Source organism: Pezoporus flaviventris, unplaced genomic scaffold, assembly GCF_033815535.1.
Source record: "Pezoporus flaviventris isolate CSIRO_AGI_PZ_B2104156 unplaced genomic scaffold, CSIRO_AGI_Pfla_v1 ptg000007l, whole genome shotgun sequence".
Classification (NCBI taxonomy): Eukaryota; Metazoa; Chordata; class Aves; order Psittaciformes; family Psittacidae; genus Pezoporus; species Pezoporus flaviventris.
Window position 1 is genome coordinate 31,700,555 of NW_026892555.1, and position 11,449 is coordinate 31,712,003.

An 11,449-nucleotide genomic window follows, 5' to 3' on the forward strand; every position below is an offset into this window, starting at 1 on the left:
GCCTGCCCGGGGCGGGGGGGCTGCGCCATGGCTGGCAGCGGGAGGGCAGGCGAGAGGCACTACTTGCGAGCAGTGTCTGCTCCATTCATCGCCGAGCAAATGCCCCAGGTGCTGCGCCTTACCCCTCACCACTATGTCGCCCCCTTCACTCCCCCTTCATCCTTTTCCCTTGCCTCCTATCCCTCAGACACACAAAACTCAAGGCAGGTTGTGGCTAGCCAGTATCAGTTACCTGAACGCTCGTGAGAAACTACGGGAGCAGCAGGACCAACAGCTCATGCCAGTGGCTGGGAGACATCTGTTTCATATTAGCATATAGCTGGAATTATTTAAGCACAGAATGGTCCAGCCACTCACACAGCAGAGCTAAGGGCATAACACTGAGGCCATGATGAAAGCTAGCAGAGAGAAGCAGCAGCAGCCAGCAGTTGTGTACTGGGGACGGGATGAGAGCAACACAGTATCAGGCTGCTCCCGACTAGAGCTAGGTGACCTGGGGCAGCTAAAAGGAGACCCTTAAAAATGTAATTACAACATTTTGCCACATCACAAAGAAGCTAGAAGAGAGAAGCACAAGGGGTTTGATATTACACCAAATCTTCCCGAGTGCTCAAACGTTTCAGTAGCTCTATTACAGAAGCAATATGGAAATGAAGTATTAAGGAAGCAAAGTCCAGTAGTTAGAGCACAGGGGCTGGAAGCCAACACTCACGCTCTCCTTTTGGCTCTGCTACTCACTCGCTGTGTGGCCTAGCCCAAGCCATTTAATCTGTGTGCAATCTCTACAATGGTATAATAGTCTTCCACAGACATATTGTAAGGCCCAAATAACTAGTGTTTGATAATGTGTTTTGTGATGAAAGGTGTTAAGTGTAAAATATCATCACTAGTTATATTACTATATGCATATCCAGCCTGTCCAAAACAGCTGCTTACAATGCAGCTGCTGGTATTCCTTACAAGAAGCTTTAACACATCATTTGTCTTTGTAGATGATTCATTTCATTCCATTTTCTTTCTTCTGTAATGAGGTGCATATTTGTTTATATTAACATCAGGAATTGTCCTCCCATTGTTTGAATACAATGGGAAGAAATCTCAGTTTCTTTGAATTGCTGCAGGTCCTTTGATTTCATCTGAACTGCAACAAGTTATAAAAGAGATGATACCAGTTTAACATCTCAGGAAGTTCAGAGGGTAGATTTTACTAGTTAGTCACATTTTAGATTGCTATAATTATTTCCTCATATTCACCCTGTGGCAGTACTTGGAGGCTGTTATGATGTTGGTCTCTACCCAGAACAGTTAGGACAAGTAAATGCTGTAAAATAGCCATAACGTTCACACCTGTAAAACTGAGCTGCACGCACTTAAGAACAAGTCAGCTTATCACATTTCTTTTATTTCCATTGCTTGTGGTTACTGCTTAATTATTTGTTTCCATGTCTAACAGGCAAGTCAGTGTAACTACTCATCTAAATGTAGAAAAAAAAGTTTATGAGCAGTGCTAACAGGCACAATAACAGAAAGTATGTTGTGAACATGAAAGACCTTAGGGCATGAGAGTGTCTTGACCCAAGCCTATTGTACTATTAAGTTCTCAAATAAGAACCAATGGCAAATAATGAAAGAGCAATAGTAACTCTCAAGCTTGACAACTGAGATACCTTAGATAATCATATGCATGTGTGCATTCAGTTTTCTTATGAAAGAAATGAGTCAATGACCTGACATTCAGTGAAAATTGGCAAGCAAGACCAATGAAGCCACACTAAAGTCCTCATGAAGGTCCACCCCAAGGAAGGAATGGATAAAATGAGGAAAAATTAAGAAAAGAAGCATCAAAGAGGTCTGCAAGCTCATGAGGAGAAAAGTAAGAAGTGGGTGGAACCATCTGCAACATACACAAAAAGAACTATTTCCCTGCTCTTCAGCCCACTCAGAGAAGACAGAGAACAATCAAACCAGTGACAAAAGATGATTACAGGCCAGAGACAGACATTAGTGAGACCATGGAATGAGTCAAAATATCTGTAAACCTAATTAAGAACAGAATGTGCCAGCAGAGGCAGCCACAACATGGTTACTGAGCAGCCTGGGGAAAAAAAAGTGCAATAATTCTTGTACTTAATGTCAGCAAATGTGAGCAATGAAAAAAGTTATACAATCAAGAATAAGAAAGAATGTAGAAGAAACTAAGAATTAAAAACAATTCAGTTTACCTTCTGGAAGATTCTCTTAGTTCTATGAAATAGGCTAGATTTTAAGGTTTTGCTAGAAAATACCCACTTTTTCAGAAAAACAGTGCTCACACGTAGGAAAAAACAGAAACGGATACAATCTATTAGCATAAGATCTAGATTTTATCTGGAGGATAAGCTGTACAGAGGCAATGGGGGGAAGAGAGCAAGGTATATGTTTATATATCCTGTGAAATACATCCTCTTTATCTTCATTGCACAATAAAACTGATGACTCACAACACTCATGGTTCTTTTTCTCTGTATCCCTTGGATTAAGAATCTAAATTCTGATATTCTAATCATCCATTACTTGACAAGTAGCATGAACTTTATAATTTGACTGACATTTATTTTAGTAAATGAATTATGACTGTATAGAAGCTGGATTGTCATCTGTTAAGAATAGTGTATTTATACCAATTTAATGTGATGCTGGTTGCTAACATTAGACAGTTAAGATTGAAACACTTAGTATAATTTATTTTGCTACTTACTACCTTAGAAATACCTGTCTGGGGTTCCAATTTTGAAATTAAAACTTCAATGCCAGACAAACTGTAAGTGCATATATATCCCCAGGGATAGTAAAGATCAAAATGCCTCACACATTCAAATTTCTCACTTGTACTACAGACCTGTTTCTAACTCTGGATCATCCTGGGAAAGAAGATAACTTTCCTAACTGTATCTCAAGGCCAAAAAAAAAAAAAAAAAAAGGCTTTTTTAGCAGAGAGTGAAGTGAGAATAGGAAACATCCTTCATTCAATAATGCTTTGGCATTAACTACCTCCTTCTGGCAGTATGGTGGCAGAAATGTCATTGACTACAGCAGTGCTATAGACGAAGTCTGAAATCACAAGCCAATCCAGCCTATAGTGATAGTTATCAGTTTAAGATCATAACAACTAACTGTAAGTGTCCAAAGAGCTATCTTAGCTCCTGAAAAAATAATGGCAGCTGAGGAACAGTGGAGCCTAAAAACAATTTCAGCTTACCAAGGTAGTTTTTCTGTTGCCCAGCCATAGACTTCTAGTTTCATTTAAGATGCCCAGACATATGATATTTCTGCTTCACAGATATGACATGGGACTTAAGATCCCATGCTGCCTTTTTGAAGTACAGCAGGTGACCAGCTGGGAGCATCTCAAGTTGCATCAGAGACACCCACCCTGGCAGGTTGCTTTAATAGCTCTTTAAATGTCCTTGACTGTATTGACCATATCTTTGTGGGCTACACTGGGAGCTTAGGAATGCAGCTTATATAGACACTATTTTTGGTGTCTTCGTCTTGAACTGAATTCTATCCAATATATCAACATGTACGAGATCCATATTGCACTCTGTCGTGGTTTAAACCCTAGCCAGACAGCTTGTTCACTCACTCCCAGTGAGTGGTGCCAGGCTGAGAGCAATCAAGGCCCCCCCCGGGGCTCTCCCCTTTCCCACTCCCGGAGGAACGGGGACGAGGATCGAAAGAGTGCAACTCCCACGGGTTGAGACAAGAGCAGTCCAGCAACCAGTGTACAACACAAATCACCACTGCTACCACCAATGACAACAATGATAAGAGAAAATAACAAGGGAAGAGAATACGATACCACCGGCCAAGAAACGAGTCCCACCCGGAAGCCCGTGTCCTTCCAGGTAACTCCCAGTTACCCCGCACCCCGGGCATGACGTGCTGTGGTATGGAATACCTCCTTGGCTAGCCTGGGTCAGGCGCCCCGTCTCTGCTTCCTCCCAGCTTCCCCTCCTCCCTGGCAGAGCATGAGCCTCACAAAGTCCTTGGTCAGGGTAAACATCACTTAGCAACAACCGAAAACATTGGTATCACCAGCACTGTTCCCAGGCTGGAAGTCAAAACACAGCACTGCACCAGCTACCACGAAGGAGAAACATGACTGCTACTGCTGAACCCAGGACACACTCAGATATCAAAGTTTTAAACAAAGATAGAATAAGTACAATACGGACAACCATATTCTCAGTATTAACCAAATAAGTTTAAGATGTAACTTCCAAAAAGCACAAGCATTAATATTCTTAATATGCTGTGGAGCCAATGGCACAGGATTGGGTGACAACAGTAAAAAAATTGGCATATGGAAGGCTCATGAAACAATTTGCTCAGGTTCATATATTGTGCTGGAAATATATCAACAGCCTAGAAAAGAATTAGTAGAAAATAAAGAACAATTATTTATAATTGGAGGAAATGCTAATTACATGTAGCAAGAAGTCTGCTTTGCCAAGAAATGACTGATGAGTAGAGTGGATGCTAAAGAACTGTGCCAGGCATAATATAACATTTCTTAGAAATGAGGTAATTAACACACTTCAAGGTACTGATAAAATCAGTATTCATCCCACTAATGCATCAGCAGAAACCACTGGCGACAGTGAAAAGAAGCAGAAGGGTTAAGAATTTACTAGGCCAAGTGTACTTGTCATATTTAAGCATACATTTTGCAGACTTTCTTTTAGTTATTGTGTCACATTTCACTACTCTGGGCATTACTTAGTAATCTTATCATAACCAGCATAATAAAAACAGATGAATGTGTCAGTGCTTCACTTCTTTGGATAGATAAATTATAAACCAAAATCTCTCTAACCATCAGTGTAGTGTCTGCAGTGCTTGTCTTGTGGGCTCATCCTGACCAAACCTAAGCATTTTTTAGTGTGCTCTCTCACAGATCCTTGATGATGTAGTCTCTTTATATGGTGCTTTAGGCATCTTTATAATTGAAAATGCAACTGAAAAATCCAGCGTATATCAATACTAAAAAAGGCAACATTTCTTATTCCAAGTGCACAAGTTCACATTTCATTTCTACTGGATTGAAGCATCTTTTTTAGAACTTTGAAGGGTATTGAAATGAAAAAGAATAATATTTGGGTGGGTGTTCAACATCTGATGACTGCAAATCCGGTTCTTATTCTAGAATTGTGTCATTTTCAACACTTTTAATATTTTTTTTTTAATGGAAAGATACATAGCAACTTGGCACCAGTTTTGAAGAGTGGGTGTGTACATTCTGCAGTATTTTTCCTGACCTTTAGAGGATTCATCTTTCTTCATATTCAACTTCTGTGAGCAAAAGAAGCTTCTAAATTATATTTGACATGAATATGCCCAAATGAACTTTGCTTAAGGAAACTAAATTTAAGCCTGAAAAAGTTTCTAAATATTTACTTTGAAGGCAATATGGTTTAGTGACCAGTTCACTGTACTGGAAGCAGAAAATGTAACATCAATTTCTGGAGCAGTTCCTGGCCTAATTTGTGACTCTGGGCATGAGTTTACTGCTTACAGTGTCAGGCAAGAGTCTACATCTGTGTCTCTAAATACCTGCCTTTCTTTTTTCTGTCTCATTTATTTGCACTAAACAGATTATTTTTTGAGGTCTGGGATAGAATATAGTGTCCTGTGAGTACTGTGATTTTTAACCTTTTTTTTTTTTTTTTTGTGATAATGGTCTGCTTAGATCTCTCTGTTTCTCACCTTTACAACTTTTTTATTTTTACGTGACTAACTTGCTCAGCATTATGTTGTCAGACATTGACACAAGCTTCTCATAGACCACCATCTAAGGAAATGAAAGATGAAGTGGTGAGTTATTAAATGCCAAATAGTTAATAAGCTAAAAATTTGAATGCAGTAAAAATTCCTCAGAAATGCAGCAGAAAAGTTGAGCATGGATTTCATCTCTTCGTAAGGATGAATAAATCAACCTAAAAATGAAAAGCAAAAGCTATTATATATATATGTATATATATTTTTATATATATATCGTTGTGCCAGAGCTATGAGAAACATTTATTATTACAGAACAGTGAAACGGCATAAGTCAGTTATCAGACTGTACTACAGATATTTTATGAAAACAGAACACCTAAAGATAAAGAGGCTTTTGAAATGTATGTTTCCTATGAAAACTCAAAAAGGAGATGAAACTTTTCAAACATATCTAACAGATTTGAGACTGTTGAGTTAAACATATAATTTGGAGGTTAAATGGAATCCCTAATTCAAGACTAAATTGTAATAAGAATCAGAATAAGAATCTCCAAAATGGAGAATAAGATTGCTAGGAGAATGTGACTTTAACATAAATGTTAACTACTCAACTATGCCAAACTGCAGCTAACAGGCACAATAGTTTTCAGAGCAGTTTTCAGGTTCTTCTGGATATTCTGAGACCTTCTTCTAATATCTTCGGGGACTTACAGGAATTCTTATAGGAGTGTTGTGCCCGATGTTGCTGGGAAATGGCAGCTACTCCACCCTTTCCCTTCTACCAAGTCAAAGTTTCTAGACACTTCTGTCAGCTCTTTATGCTCAAAGGGTGAATATGTCATTTATCTGCAGCTGCCTCCTGATTTGGAAGTGTCAAGAAGCCATCCAGCTACTCTTAGGAATAGACCTATATAACTGTCAGACCCTGACTGGAACTCCTAGAACAACAATTTGTGCAGCTGGGTAACTGAAGATAATGTGGCACTGGTAACCATAGGGCACTGTCTCCCGCCCTATCTGGAGCAGCTACCTCTGGCACAGCAGAAGCCTTGACCCTCGCAGAAGGAGGAAAGGCCATCCACATACCAGCCTAAAGGTTGACATGATGAGAGGCTGTGTTCTCACTTGCAGAATCCATGAGCTGGTTGAGGAGTCAAGTCATCACATGAAGGAGATGTGGGGCAAAGAACAGACTGCGTAGCATCTGGGAAGATGACAGAGACCCAGCAGAGATGAGAGACTGAACCCCAGCTGCACAACCTGCTATGTTTGACTGATTGGAAGTGGAGAAGGTTAACAAAGTTGACAAAGATAGACAGGCTGGAGGAATGGGCCAGCAGGAGCTCAGCAAAGACAAATGCCAAATCATTCATCTGGGAAGAAACCTTTGATATAAGCTGGGCTTGCTGGGATACTGGCAGGGAGCAGCTCTGTGGAAAAGGACCTGGGGATTTGGTAGACAAAATGAACATGAGCCAGCAGTGTGTCCTCACATCAAAGGCTGACAGCCTCCTGGGATGTAGGAACAGAAGCAATTATTCACTTTTGCTTGGCAGTTTTTAGAGAGCATCTCGAATACTGTAGTGCATCCAGTTTCCCCAGACACGCCCCACCCAGTACAAGACACCAGTAAGATGGAGTGACTTCAGCAGAGGGCCACCAAGATGGTCAGGAGCATTTGGCCTGAGAAAAGGCTAAAGTAGGGCTTGTTCCACCTGGAGGAGTTATGGCTTTGGAAAGACCTGGTGGCGGTCTTGCAGAAGCTATGAAGAGGTAACTGATCAGGTGGAGCCAGTGTCTTCACAGTGGTACACAGCAGAAAAACAAGAGAAAATGATATAAATTGAAAGGTGTTCAGTCAGAATATACTGGCAAGCTTTTCTTCCATGTGGATGATCCAGTAACAGAATGGGTTGCCCAGGGAGCTTGGACAATCTCCGTTCTTGGGTACTTTTAAGACTCAGCTGAGCGAATAACTAAGTAACCTGCTCTGAGCTCAGAGCTGACTCTGCGTTGTGTCTCCTTCCAAACTAAGTTATTCTATGATTGCAGAGCAAAGCTAAACCTAGTTCTTAGAAGAAAAGCAAGACAGCATTACTATAGACTGGACTTGTAAAGCACAACCCCACAGTTATATCCAACGTCAAGTCAAAGTGACAGAAAAATCCGGAATCCTGGAATATGGTCAATATTTAGTCACTTGTGGAATCATTATTACTTACTAAATGTAAAGGTAAATAAAAATTTTGAAAGGCAAGGCTCAGAATTATTTCATGTGATCTGTCTGAAAGCTTTATAATAAAAAACCGGGAAGATAGGAAGCAAAAAAAAGTATGGTTAATGGCAAGTAAAACTGATTAAAGGTAGCCAGCGAAAAGCCAAAAGAACAGATGCCATAGAAGAAATTCTACAAAAACTGTCAGTATTAAAATTTTGCACAAACTTAGAAAAACCTTCACAATGAAGAAACATTTTTTTGAGCAAATGATAAAGAGAAGGTAGACTGGGAATCAGTGTGGAATAGAGCCTCTTTAAAGATTCTCCTTCATGATATACAGTCATAAATCAAGAACTTGGGTTTTGTGTTCAGTAACTACAAGACTGATGAGATCAAAATCTTTCCTTCTTCCTCTTTCATGTCCATGGAGCTGCTCTAACCACACCAATGTACTGACATCCTTCAATTTCTGAGGTGACTTAAAGTGCAGTGTTCAAGCTGTGGAAGAAGTTCAGTCTCAGGAATGGAGAGTGGAGTCCTGACTACCCTTTAAGAAAAACATTCATTGTTACTGAGCTGTTACTGACACCATTAGTGTTTATTTTGCTAAGAGAATGTCAAAGATACTGACTTTGTCTGACTTTGAACTTCATCTCAACCCTATGATACTAGAACCCAGGGGAAAGAACCCTCTATATACAGAAGGCTTCTTTCCATTTTAGGAAGAACTGGTTAATCTCTTTGTACTTAGGTCAAGTTACTCTGATTTCTAATATGGTTTCATGTTTTGGTTCCCAAAACTTTTGAAGAGCCTGCTATGCTGTGCTTTCAGTACCATGCTTTAGACTGAATAAAATTATTTGCTCACAATGTGGTACAGCATTGGTTCATCCATAGGCAAAGTACAGCATATGGTTCATCCATAGACAAAGTAGTCAAATGACATTAAAAAAAATTCATTTGAACCACTCTAAATTTAAAACACCACTCCTATTTTCTAGTTGCTTGAGATAATAGAGACTACTTAGCCAGCTATAATTATATTCTGTGAAGTTGCCATCTAAAGGACCTTTTAATAGAGCAAAAAGCAGCTCTGCAGGATTTGGCACTCCTGTGACTATAGTTTAACCTGGTGTGCATGCAGCAAAGATGGTGAGAAATGTGAATGCGTTATCATTTACAAATACTCTGTAAAAAGGAGCAGGTTCACGTAAATTGGATAATTTTTCTCCTCTTCCTCTTTGCAGCGAAGGATTAGTAATCAAACTGTTTTCTACTTTTTGTCCACTTCTGAGGTGATATTATGTCTGCTTCAGTCATTTTCCTGTAAGGATAAGATAAAGGGGGATGAGGAATCCCCCTTTGTAGATGTGTGAAGGATAGCTGTCTGCAGCTTGTGATGTATGTACTTTCCCCCTTTTATTTCGTCTGCTTTCCTATAGTTCAACATTCATTGTGAAGTGAAAAATATAACAGTATTCCGCAAGGGATCAGATTTACGTTAGGAGAAAAATGTTTTGTATTTTTCTTTTCCTGCTTATGGTTATGTTATCTTCTGTTAAATGCTGTTATAAGCATTTCAGGCAATTCCAATTCTAATGAAATGGAGAGAAAGAGAAAAATATTAGCATCAGACATATGTTTGATATTGGTTACCTCTGGAATTTTTGCTTCACTTTACATGAATTTGTTCCCGAGTATTGACATTTTTGGTACTCGTACCTCAGTCACTTTGGGACCTGTGTAGATCAACTTTTTTCATTTGTTTTGTATTTTCCATATAAACTGAAATATGCAGCCCATGGACTAAATGTGGTTCACAAAATATTTTCTTAAACAGCATGTAGAAGCCTTACTTTCAACAAAGAGATGGAAGGTACGCTGTATAGGAAACAAACATGTAGTGCTCCATTTGAAATAAGAGTCCTTTCATATTAAAGAACTTTCACATCTGTTTCTATGTTTCTTATTAAAATTGATAGAAGAAATGAAGCTCAGTCCTCTGATCTGCTTAGAAAATTGCAATGAACTGTCTCAATTTTAAGCAAGACATGTGGTACTTACTGACTGTTAGAAAGTTCACAGCATCTTTATGTGAACATCCATTAGGGAAAAAGGATAAATGACACCTTCTAGTTGTTAGTGAACCTGTGACTGGAAGGATTCTGGGGAAACCATATCTTATGAGTCAAACAGGATGGGTAAAAGGAATTTTCTGCTGCTGAACAGAAATGGTGGCAATGGTTTTATCAAGTTTGATTTTGAATTAAAATCCTGGACTTGGGTAAAGGTGTATTTTTTATTGTTGATTTGTTTCAACTAATTTAATACCACTTATTCCTTGGGGCTAAAAGATTTGAAGAGAGATGCATTCCAATTATTTACATCACCTGAATTCAAAAAATTGTCACTGGAAGGGTGACTCTTTTACTGCTTTATTTTGAGACCATTTCTGTCATTAGTAGTTTTCCCCTAAACACATCTGCACTCAATTTAGAAAAAAACTGGCAAAAACTAAAGGAGACACCATCAACTCATGTCAATCTTCTATGTCCTGTTAGATTATTTACACTTTAATGAATACAGGCAATACAATGGCCTCTTTGACCTCAAGCAAAGATCTCTGACAAAGATCTCTGGTAATACAACTAGACAAAATATTTTAAAAAAGGGGAATGGTGGTGTTGAGTTTGTTTTTACAGTGAGTTTGCCAAGTGATGCAAATGCGAATTGGAATTCCAGATTCTGTATGAACAAGAGACAGAGCACAATATTATTCTTTGATGCCCTTCTGAATGTTTTTTTTCCAGCTGTATACAACAACGCGGGTCTTTTGGTAAGAAAATGACATTCCTTCCTTGACCAAAGTTCAATTGCATAAAATATAACCAATTCTGATGTTAAAATGCTTTACTTTAGTAAAACAAAGTCATTGATTTATCAGAAATTTTGGTACAATGCTAATCAGAGTGTCTTTTTAAGCACTTTCATAAATGACTAATTTTAATGAAAGTGGACGTAGAAACAGCGCATATGAAATCCATTAAGTTCCACTTATTACACTGGAGTTTTATTTAGCCTCTATGTTTGCATGGTTATTGTGTGTGTTCTTTCTATTAATTTGCTAAGAACTACTTTATACTGCATAATGACCCTAATTTAGGAAGATTATAATGTGTTTTACAAGGTATATACAAGAATAGTTTCTCTAAGTACTGAAAAGCTACTATTATTTCAGTTCTCCTCCTATTGGCATTTTTGACCCCTGAAGTCAGGCACTTCTGATGACTGCAAAACCTTAGGCTTTTAATAGCTAACACTGAATATGTTAAAGAAAACAGTGATGTAGAAACATGGAAGGGCACGTCTAGGCTACCTAAGCATGAAAGTATCTCGGCATATTAAAAACAGAAGTGGCTTACTCCATGTATAACAACTTCTATTCGTACAAAGGGATACACCTTGGAT